The sequence below is a fragment of the Malus sylvestris genome, chromosome 2 (genome assembly GCF_916048215.2).
Source record: "Malus sylvestris chromosome 2, drMalSylv7.2, whole genome shotgun sequence".
NCBI classification, from domain to species: Eukaryota; Viridiplantae; Streptophyta; class Magnoliopsida; order Rosales; family Rosaceae; genus Malus; species Malus sylvestris.
Genome location: NC_062261.1, coordinates 26,277,849 through 26,290,051, shown reverse-complemented (window position 1 = coordinate 26,290,051; position 12,203 = coordinate 26,277,849). Strand labels below are relative to the sequence as shown.

Below are 12,203 nucleotides of genomic sequence, written 5' to 3'. Positions count from 1 at the left end.
CACATTTGCCACGTGAATTTAAATGCGTAATAACATGATTTTGTAATTGAAAATTAGTAATAAAATTTTCTAATTGTGACAAAATATGAATAAATCACGGAGACACTCGGGATGACATCATGCATGATATGATCTGGTTGATACCAAAAATGGCTTTATCAAAGGATCGAAACATCCATAATAGTGTTTTATCTTAAAAGGGCCAAAACATTAAAAAAAGCCTTATTAATTAATTTATAGCAGGGAAAAATTGAGAAAAATATTAGAAACGGTCGTAGTGACGAGGGTTACAAGTTTCGTGAAGGATGGAATTTGAAAATTTATACCCATAATGCAGAGTGGGCAATGACCAATAATAATCGTTGATTTGTGCTTTTCTTCTACGCTTTGATCGATGATCGCCATAAGGGTTTTTTCGGTAATTATGTTTTTAAAATATCATATTTTAATGGGATGCAAAAATGAATGGTTTGGATTGTTGACATAACATTCAAAGATTTATGGTTTGCTCAAACATTGCTTGATGTTCAACAAAGTTCAAACAAGCACAAACTTGAAACACTTTGCATGAATGCAAGTCTAAAAATGTTCAAAGTTACACTGTCAGAGGAGTCTTTATTAGCCTAGTCTGTCTTGAACGATTAACAGCTTGGGAAACTTAAACCTAATAAGCGCAGTAAAGATTGGCCAACTGCAGGCATATATACATGATGCCTTGACCTGGAAGTGCAATGCACCATCCGGCCTTCGGAAAGTTTATGCAACCAGCAAGGTTGCAGGTTATAACATTCAAACCTAAGCTCTATACCATTCAAGGAAATAATCAAAAGGGCGATTCGAAAATCATCCGAGGGTGGCTTTGAAGTCTGACCCTAAGTACGACTACTTTTATCTCGAACCAACGTACTAAGCCAAGTATGTTTTGCAACATCGTATGTCAACAGGTTCGAGGGGGGCATCCAGACTAGGCAATCCCCAAGAGAAATTTCATTCCAATTGAGCTTTGACTATTATATCCCACATCACCTATGGGAGTGGATCATCTATGCCTTATATGTACATGCTCACCTCCTTTAGCACGAGGCCTTTTGGGAGCTCACTGGCTTTGAGTTCTATAGGAACTCCAAAGTTAAGCGAGAAGGGGGCCAAAGCATTCCCATGATTGGTGACCCACTAGGAAGTTTTACTCGCGTGAGTTCCCAGAAACAAAGCTGTGAGGGCGTGGTCAGGGCCCAAAGCGGACAATATCGTGCTACAGCGGAGTCGAGCCCGGGATGGTGGAGCCTGGGTTGGGATGTGACACCGACATGCAGAAATTCTTTGGGTAAGCCAACCAACATAGTCTGACCAGAAACCTTCAGGTCCGACATGTACGGTCTGGCAAAGGATTTAAAAATTGTTTCTGACTTACATGCGAGCAACCATGTTTCCACAGAACTTTTATTTAAGATTCACTAGAAACAGACGCGCAATCCATTTTAGGAAGAAAAATCTATTCCTGCACTGCGTTGCAATTATTGAAGCCTTCAGCCCAAGAACATGGGCAAGGTATGGAAGATTTTGCTAACTTATCTCTTGCAGGATATTTCACTTGCAAGATATTTCAAACATGGCGTAACCGTCTTCGATTTGATAAATGCATAAAAAAGCTCGGAGTGGAGGGTTCGTCATGGGTTTAATGTTTAATTCCTGATATCTGAGTCAGGTGGTATTCCGACTATTGCGATGAGAATCCTTCATAGATGCAAAGTTTGGGAGGTAATATTTCTCTGAATCAATGTTATCAAGAAGGGTTTCTTAAAATTATGTCCCCAGCCCAAAAACTTATTCGTATTATGTTCCTTTGCTTATTTTATTCCTTAAAGTTCATCTACTTTGGAAACATTTAGCGGATTAGAAATTCTTCATGGTAAAGATACACAAGGCAGGAAAATCTTTACACAAACGCATGTTTATTGTCAAGGTCACAAAGGATATCACAATAATACATTAGTTTGGGGGAGACAAACCCCCACCCTTGGCAAAAGAGAAAATTTGAAAGACAAAAACGACAAGATGAACTGAAATCGTCAATCTTGGAGAGAATACCACATCCAGATCAATGGCTTGCTACGCCCACCTTGCTGTATTTTGAACACGACACTACATTGAGGGCGAGTATCCTGATGGAGATCTGCCACCATCGCCATCCACAAGTAGAAGAAATGAAAAAAAAAAGGACGGATTCCAACACTCAAGCCACATAAGCGAATATTTAAACAAAGAGCCGTCACTGTCATCGCCACTGTCAGTGAGCATCAGATGTGGAAAAAAGTGGTGAAGAATGACCCTTCGGCGGATCTTAACACCTTGCGTATATTTTATCCTTCCCCGAAGCCTACATGGAGAGTGCTATGATCGGATGATGTTATAGAACAAGTTGCAAGAAGTGTGGCATATTATAGAACGAGTTGCAAGAAGCAAAGGAACATTCCTGAGAACATGTTGGGAATTACTAGACGTAGCATGATTTTTTTGGGATTGGAATTTTCTTCAACAAAAAACCAAGAGGAAGACTAGGATTGGAAAGGCAATTTAAGGTGAAAACAAGCTTCATGGCACAAATGAGAAAGGAAATGAAGGAAACAGGGACCTAAGGGAGCTATTTAAAGGCGAGCCAGGAAAAGATCTCACTATTGAAAATGAAGAGTCACTAACCTAAAGATCAATGCAGGCGAGAATCAAGGCTAATCGATGAGATACGTGGTTGCTTCTTTGAGAAGTGTGCGTAAAAAGGAAGCGTACATCATCATGACGGTTAATTTTAGATGAATGCATGACTGAAATCGAGAACGACTCAACTATCTCCCTTTAATGAACCGAACCAGCTCATGAGAATTTGCAGATGAAATGGCACGTATTTCAGTTTACTCCGAAATATATGGTCTTTGGATAATGATCAATCTTAAAAGGGAACGGGTTGCCTTTCAGACAGGTAGCTAGGGGCAATTGTGGGACCATGATTTTCCAAGACTGGACTCGCCAAATCAGAGTGGAGCTGTTTCAAACGGAGCAATGGTGCCACTATAACACTATTTCGAGGCACTAGGTGGAGTCCTAGCGACTTCGTTGGAAGACCATGCTTTTTCTGCAAGATACGTAATTTGGTTCGAATATGGACTATCAAATTCTATAAGTCTTGGAGTTCCTACAATCTAGAAATTGGCGTGCCCTGCAAGTAATCATAACTCGTAAGAGGATGAAATATCTACTTCTAGATATCCTTTAGGATTCTTATGGCTTAGAACGAGAATTCTATCCTAAAAAAATATCTTTCCCCACGGTATAAATACACCAATCTAGGGTTCATTTATGGTAACGCAATCTAAATACTTGAATTCTCGTGCTCACTGCTTGAGGCTAAAATCATCCACTAACTTGACCATCAGAGAGTTTTTGGCTGGCACACCCCCTGGTCTTAGGCTTGCTTATGGTTGTTTACTGTTTTGTAGGTTGCTCAAGTTTGTGATCAACCATCAGTCATGGTTGTGCCCGAATTTGGTTCCGACGAAGGGTTTCTCTCATTTAAACAGCATCAAAACATGTGGATTTGTCAAACACTCCTTAACCTTGTCAAAAGCCTGTTGGTGCTCCTCTTGCCACATGAACGTTTTGAAATCCTTCAATTTCAGTAGTGAGGAAAATGTTTCAGAATGGCAACAACCCTATTTGTGCACTGACTTCCTATTGGCCTAAGGGATGTCCATTGAGCCGAGGTTTCGATTCTAGGGTCGACCCTCCTCAACCCAAAATTTCATTGAGCCGAGGTTTCGATTCTCGGGATCTGCTAGACAAAGCAATATTGGCTATTCGAAATTGATATATCTTGGGATTAGGAGCACATTTTTTATATTTATTTTCCAGTTAATTCTTGTCAGCAGCAAGCATGGAAAGGCCACCTGCATCTGCATCCCTGGCTACTTCTTAGACATCTGCATTGCTCAATACAAACAAATGGTTTGGGAAGGGATATTGAGAGAGAGGAGATAAGGTGCAAGGTGAACAGAAAACATGACAAAGGAGAGAAGAAGAAACGAAAAGGAGAGGTGCATCGGTGAAACGAAAAAGAAAAATTCAAATTGGTTACTACCGTCAAATTTGCGTGAATGGACAAGATGAATTGATCCTTAAACTTTGGTTCCAGCAACAAGAACATTGTACTTTTCTTAAAGATATATTGATCATCAATGAAAGTTCAAAGATTATTATCTCATCATTGCATAAAGTAAAAAAGGATATTTATTCCATGAAATTGAAAGATTATGTTATACTCAAAAGGGTGAAACTTCTTGTAGATAAAGTAATGGCTAAAAGGACTGCCGTTTGGTACCATTGTTAGCCCCACAACACTTTCAACACCTTCCTCTATTGTTAATATGCCAGTGTTGAAGGTTATATCTATTATGACAAATAGAGGGTCGACAAAATCGACGTAGATTTTTGGGTACTGCTTGCCCACAATTCGTGTGAATGCGTTTATGGCTGCTTTTGAGAGTATATAGGTAGAGAATGAAGTAAGCTAGCCTTTGGGTTCTAGCATATCTTCTTTGAAGTCATTAAGAAACTCATTCAAAACCTCATCCATCTTCTGTGAGTTTTTCAACATCACTCAGCCCATTCATTTGGGATATGCTGAAACAAAACATGCATGCCAACAAAATTTCCGTTATCTCAATTTTGGTAAAACATTTGATTTTAAAACATAAATATGATGAGATGCCAAAAGTATGATAATCCGAAGTCGAATCACTTCAACCTTTGGACTCTGGCGAACTTTATATATTATGTACTCTCTAGACACGACTTGGAAGACAAACAAAGAATGAGAGAAATGCTTTTGAATCATACCAAGATATCTAATTTCCCAAATTGGTTGTTGGAATTGATCATTGGGCTAGATGATTATAATATTAATACTTATAATATTTGATTGTATATCTGTTAACCCTAAAAACTACCAAGCTTACGTGGCACGTAGGCTGAGTAATTAATAAGCTAACTGATCGGATCATATTTATATATATTTTTACTTCGATTTCACTCGTCTTTTCTTAGTTAGTTCCTTATATTTTTGAGCTATTTACGTTATTTTTGTGTTTATAAGATTTGATATGTTTTGTAGAAAGAATAAAGAAAAGAAAAGGAAAAAAATAAAAAATAAAAGAAAGAAGAAAAGAAATGAAAAAAAAAATAAAGAAGGATAATGAGGGGGGATCCAAGAAAGACAGGTGGGCTGTCTGTGACGAAAAAGAAATAGCTGCGTGGGCAGCTGTGTGATGACAGTCAAAAGCTAGGGTGAAAGCTGCTTTGCAGCTGGTCAAAGGGAATAAAAATAAGCTGGAAAAGTGGAGGGCAGCCTGGCTGCCAAAGTGAAAGACATGCGCATAATAAAGAAACAGAAAGCACTGCATAGTGAAGAAGGTAGCGTGGGAATAAAATAAGGAGGAAGTGAGGAGGTTAGGCGTGGAGACAGAGAAGACTGAAGGCGCAGAAATAAGAAGAAAAGAAGGGGGTCTTGGAGCGGGAGAAGGGAGCTGCCCTTTGGGCAGCTCGCAGAAGGTCAGCTCGCAGAGGCAGGAGGGGGAGCTGCCTTAGGCAGCGTAAGAGAAACAGAAATAGAGAGACTTGCGAGAGAGGAAAGGAGAAGGGACGTGAGGAGCAAGGCGCGGGTAGCTACCCAAGGCAGCAGGAGGTGAGACGGACAGGTGGCGTGAAGGAGTCAGAGGTGAGAGGAAGTGAGGGCAGGTCAGAAGCGGGAAAGAGTCGCAGGGGGGTCACAAGCTGCCTTTGGCAGTTTGACTGGCAGGACAGTGCAGCATGGCAGGAGAGAAGTGACGCAGGGAGTGAGGGCAGAAGCACAGAAACGCAGCAGATCTTACTCTTTCGGTTAAAACTTTCCAACTTATATTTTACTTTTGGTTAAATGTTTTAATAATGTGTAATTAAATTTTATTTTGGCTAGAGGTTAATTCAAAGTCATGAATATATTTGTAATATGAATTGATTATCTTCAGTTGTGATTTATAAGTTGTGAATTCAATTTACTTATCCGTTCGTATAAAAACTGATTTGTGTATGTTGGTTGAGAGTGCACGCTTAATTTACATGCATGAATTTGATGCTAGAATATAAGTGAATTTCACCTAATCGTTATGAACTTATTTTCACAAGTAGTAAAGGTTGCTAGTCACAATCACGTTAAGTAAATTCTTGGCAAGAGTATCATGCTTTTCATAGTTACGAATGCCTCGTCAATGCTTATAGTTTTCACAAAGTTTAATGATCTTTGATTGTATCGCTATTGTGCTTTTCACGTAGGGGACTTTTGAAGAATGTTTTGAATTGTTGTATGCGTTTTTCCGTCCAATTCAATAACTTAAGGAAAACTTGAAGATTAAAAAAGTGCTGTTCACGGTTAATCTGGAGTATTGAGATTCACAATTTATTGAAAGAACAACTGAAAATCAATTTAGGTTGCATATGTGTCATGTGTGGAGAAGAACCCTCTAGCTAGTCCGTCATTTATCATTTTACCTTAATTTTATGTTTTTATCAATTCTGTAATTTAATTAAGTTTAATTTACTTTTCATCAAAACCAAACACCCATCCATTATTAAATTATATTATTTAGTTAGTTTGCTTTATTGTTAGTCTTTTAATTTAATTTCCGTCCATTTCAGTTCTTAGTGTCTAATCAGATCATTTTCATTATTTTGAGTCATCCTAAGTGTGTTTCGAGTTATTAGAGTTTTTAGCCTAGTTTTGTATCATTGAGTCTTGTTTAATATTTTTAAATTAATTTAGAATAGATTAGCAATCCCTCCTAATCCCCGGCCTAGAACGATACCCTACTTACATCTATACTACAATTGTCAAAAAGAGGGTTTAATTTGTGTGCTTATATATTTCGCATCAAATTTTGGCGCCGTTGCCGGGGATTAGCAACTTTGCTAATCCTTTTATTTTTGTTTTTGTTTATGTTTATATTGGTGTTTGTGTATTTTACTTTTGATATTTGATTTATTTTTCTTTCTTTGATTTTAGGTTCAAATGGAGCCGAGGGAAATTTAAAGGAAAGATGCGTCCGGCTAAAGACGTTAAATCAAGCGCTTCTTGGGAGGCAACCCAAGCATTCAACGAAGGGAGACTTTGGAATCACTAACCCAATCAGCTTTGCATTCTTCCACCCTTATCTTTACTGCTTTCATTTTGTTTTGTTTAGTTAGTTGTGTTAATTGGTTGATTTCTGTGAGTTTGTGTTATTTAGTTTAAGTGTGGGGGAAGGTTAACCAAAGTCTCTTTACATTAATTTACACATTAAAAAAAAAAAAAAAAAAAAAAAAAAAAAAGATAAAATTTAAAATTAATGCAAAAAAAAAAAAAAAACAATTAAAAAAAAAAATTACATAAAATTAAAAAAAAAATAAAAAAAAAAATAAAAAAAAAAATTAATTAAAATTAAAATTTTACAATGATGTAAACTAATAGTATTCATTGGTCGGGTGGTGCTTCAGTAGTAGGCGGGGCTTTAGCAGTCGGCGGGGCCACAGAAGTAGGAGGCGGCAGAGGTTGATCAGTTGGAGCTTCACTACGCGGTGCCGCCCCAGAAGACGAAGGCAGATGCGGTTGGAACAAACCCACAAACCTCCGATGATCAAGTAAAATTTGACCATCGGTGTCCTGCATCTGGTCAATCTTCCTCTTCATACTGGTGGCATAGCTGTGTGCGAGCTTGTGCAATTCCTTATTCTCATGCTTGAGCCCTTTAATCTCTTGCTTGAGACTCTGTATTTCAGCCACCAAGGATTCAACGTGACGGGTTCGGGCATATAGGCGTTGGGCCATGTTGGATACGGAACTCGCACACTGCACGCTAAGAGCCAGAGACTCCTTCACAGCCAACTCATCAGACCGTCTAGCGAGCAGTCTGTTATCTCTGGGAGTGACAAGGTTTCGGGCCACCACCGCAGCGGTCATGTCATTTTTTATCACCGAATCCCCCACGGTAAGAGGACCGGTAGGGGATATGAAGGATGGGCGCCATATATTGTCTGGTGAAGGCGGAGCTGCCTCTTCACCAATGTTCAAGTCAAAACGACGATCGGAAGGGCCAGACATTTTTCAGAGGTGGTGAAGAAAGAAGAGAGTCGGAATGATCAAGATTAAACAAGTGCAAGAAGGGAGTGTTTACAGGAGGGTGCTCAAGTGTGTTGTGGAACAAGCTTAACGCCTCTATAAAAAGAAGAAATCGGAGAGGCGCTCCTCAGAGAAGCGTCCTCTCGCAAATCGAAGAGTCGGGGCTCCTTTCTCAAAAGCCGGATTCTTTTCTCAAAAGAGGCGTTTCATTTCTTAAAGGCTGGGCTTGCTCAGAAACCACGAGCCGAACCCCGGATTTCAAAAGATCAATTTGTCCAGACGTGTCGTCACTTGTCACACGTAAATTGCTTTGCGAAATTCTCGGGCAGTTTGTCGAAGCACCAATTCAGAAATCGAAGAGGGAAATTCAACAGTCAAAGACACGCTAGCTTTCTCAAAAGCTGGGCTTCAACCCACGGGCAAATCTTCTTTTCCAGATTTATCCGCACGTGTCACATGCTACCTCTACAATCGACGTTGCTCAGAGCTCGAAGCGCCGATTCCAGATATCAATGAGGAATCTGCTTTGCGGAAATTACGGGCAGCTTTGTCAGAAAGCGCGTAATGTGTACTATTCATCCATCCACCGGCTGCCGACAATGAGTGAGAGAATAGTTCCGGTTGTGAAGAAAAGCCCTATAAGTATCTACCTTCGCCTTCCACAGCAAAAGCACACTCTCTCAGCACACCCTCTCAACACTTCTTCATCTCCGAAAATGCATTCCCAAAGAATCCTCCTAAGTTACTCTGTGTTCCTCATTCCTTGGGATACTCCTGAAAACAACCCATTCAAAGCAAAAGTATTTCATATCATGAAGGTTGAAAGCAAGAGTATCTCATATCATGCTTTCTCCCTGTCCTTTCTCCAGCCAGCACCTGCTCTCGAGTACTCATCATCTTGTGCTTTCGCTTTGTTTCTCACTTATAAGGGAAGTGAAGATGATACCTCGAAGCATGTGGAGACAACGTGCTGATTCATCCTCAACTAAGGACAAGGAGAAAGAGAGCAAGAGGTGGGCACTTGGAAAGATTGAAGAAAGAAACAGACCAATACCTCTACCTCGTGCCTGCCCGCCATGCAGAGGAAACAAGCAGAGAAGAATGCAGCTTGCGCAATCATCCCAGCGGAAGAAGTCTGAGATGAAGAACAAGAGAAGCTGCCACATCTGTTTGGAGAACAAATAAGGAACTGCAAAATCACTAAAGAGCAAAGCTTCGCCGTACAATATCATCAAATCATCACTTGCAAGTAAAAAGCTAAGTGTCACCCTGTTCAAGAGGAAAGCTGTGGAAAGTCAACAAGCACGACCAATGATTACTTATTAGTTTTATTCATTATCTTTTATCGTAATTTTCAATTTTTCGTTTGCAATTTTTTTTAATTAATTTTCTTGCGTACTTAACTGAATTATTTCTTTTCTTTGCAGGAACTTTTGGTTCTTTCCACCCTTGAAGTTGATTGCAGAATTTTAGCTTGGGGGTCATCGCTTGATTTTACTGCAAATTAGGGAAGTTTTCAGTCCAATTGTTTTATTTTGTTTCTTATTATTTATTTATTTTATTTTTATTTGCATTATAGTGTTTTCTGACATTGGGGACAATGTCCAGTTTAAGTGTGGGGGTAGAAATCTCTAGAATTTCATTTGTCTCTGTGTTGTTGTTTTTTGTGTTCTTAATTAGTTTTGTTTTCTTTTAAAAAAAAAATAAAATAAAAAAAATCTGTGTTGTTGTTTTTTGTGTGTTCTTAATTAGTTTTGTTTTCTTTTAAAAAAAAAAAATTAAAAAAAAAATTAAAAATTAAAAAAAAATTAAAAATTCGGAAAATTTAAAAAATCCAAAAATATTGTCTTGTTTCCCTTATTGTTTTGAATTAGATTTTTGTTAGTTTCCCGACCCAATGATATAATTGGATCAAGAACTTAGTTAACATGTATTTTGTGAAATTCCTAATTCTCTTGTTAGTTTTGTACATGTTTGACCATCTTTGAAAAACTAAATGCACATAGCCTTGTTGATGTGAAACTAAAGCATGACTTAAAGCTTCATATGTGAATTTAGTGATCATATATATCCTATGTGAGTTTTTGAGCCTATTGAAAGTGTGTGCATTTTTCATACACTCCTATTCTTTCATGTGTGATGAACTTATGTGAGATACATCTCTAGAACTTGCGTAACGATCTTTCGAAATGTTTGTCATTGATTGCATGAACTTGGAAATGATAGAGGCATTAGGTTTACCACTATGGCCCAAATAACCATGTTTCCCAAAGAAAAATGATATCATTAGATTGCCAATTTGAGCCGTCTTTGTTGAGCCTTTTATTTCTTATCACCAGATATGTCTACCCTTATACCTGAAACATTTTTCCTTACCCTTTCCAAGCAAGCTAGTGAGCAATGTGAGATTGTCTTATGAGAAATGTTTGTGAAATACTTTGAAGGTGTTTGGCAAAAGAATAAGTGTGGGGGTATTTCATGTTTGTATTAAAAAAAAAAAAAAAAAAAAAAAAAAGAGAAGAAAAGAAAAGAAAAAGAAAGATTGTATACAAAGAAAATAAAAAGTTTTTAAAGTTTCAGTTTAAGGGTGTGGTTGGAGGTGCGAGAAGAATCGCGGGAAAGCTTGAGTTCTTATAAATCTAAACAAAAGAATTGCTTGCAATGTAGCTTGGAACTTGTGTTTTCCTATTCTTCCGTTTCAATAACCCTATCCCTAAGCCTCATTACGTCCAATAAAAGTCCTCTTGATTTAAGTTTTGCAATTATGATTGTGGAGATGAGATCTTTATGCAAGCTTATGGTAGAAATTTCACATTTGATTCTTTGAGCGAAACACATTAAAACTAAACACATGTGTGTTTGAGTGCATATCCAGTGAGAAGGTCGCTAGTTTGCATATGATGATTTTAAAAATAAAAACTTGAAATTGCATTAGCATGGCTATCTCACACACTACACTTCAAGGATGATTTAAAGATTACTGCTAATATTTGAATTAGGAATTTGAACTTGGATTAACTTGTTTGGTGCTAGCTATGGTTCTTGATGATTTGTTTTCTTGAATGAAATTCTATGAGGGTCACATAGGGGGAAACTAATGTTTTTCATGTTAGTACTTTTTCATGTTTTCTTTGTTTTGCTCGAGGACTAGCAAAAGTTAAGTGTGGGGGTATTTGATCGGATCATATTTATATATATTTTTACTTCGATTTCACTCGTCTTTTCTTAGTTAGTTCCTTATATTTTTGAGCTATTTACGTTATTTTTGTGTTTATAAGATTTGATATGTTTTGTAGAAAGAATAAAGAAAAGAAAAGGAAAAAAATAAAAAATAAAAGAAAGAAGAAAAGAAATGAAAAAAAAAATAAAGAAGGATAATGAGGGGGGATCCAAGAAAGACAGGTGGGCTGTCTGTGACGAAAAAGAAATAGCTGCGTGGGCAGCTGTGTGATGACAGTCAAAAGCTAGGGTGAAAGCTGCTTTGCAGCTGGTCAAAGGGAATAAAAATAAGCTGGAAAAGTGGAGGGCAGCCTGGCTGCCAAAGTGAAAGACATGCGCATAATAAAGAAACAGAAAGCACTGCATAGTGAAGAAGGTAGCGTGGGAATAAAATAAGGAGGAAGTGAGGAGGTTAGGCGTGGAGACAGAGAAGACTGAAGGCGCAGAAATAAGAAGAAAAGAAGGGGGTCTTGGAGCGGGAGAAGGGAGCTGCCCTTTGGGCAGCTCGCAGAAGGTCAGCTCGCAGAGGCAGGAGGGGGAGCTGCCTTAGGCAGCGTAAGAGAAACAGAAATAGAGAGACTTGCGAGAGAGGAAAGGAGAAGGGACGTGAGGAGCAAGGCGCGGGTAGCTACCCAAGGCAGCAGGAGGTGAGACGGACAGGTGGCGTGAAGGAGTCAGAGGTGAGAGGAAGTGAGGGCAAGTCAGAAGCGGGAAAGAGTCGCAGGGGGGTCACAAGCTGCCTTTGGCAGTTTGACTGGCAGGACAGTGCAGCATGGCAGGAGAGAAGTGACGCAGGGAGTGAGGGCAG

The 12,203-nt window shown here is 38.7% G+C and overlaps 1 protein-coding gene across 1 annotated transcript in view; it reads left to right on the top strand.

Moving 5' to 3' along the window:
* The window catches only part of LOC126581893 (uncharacterized), a 66,052-nt gene extending 57,518 nt beyond the window's left edge, over positions 1–8,534 (top strand). Inside the window, exon 2 of the mRNA XM_050245827.1 lies at positions 7,609–8,534. The gene's annotated coding sequence lies outside the window, so the exon portion shown is untranslated. The remainder of the gene's footprint in view (positions 1–7,608) is intronic.
* Positions 8,535–12,203: the final 3,669 nt, after the last annotated feature.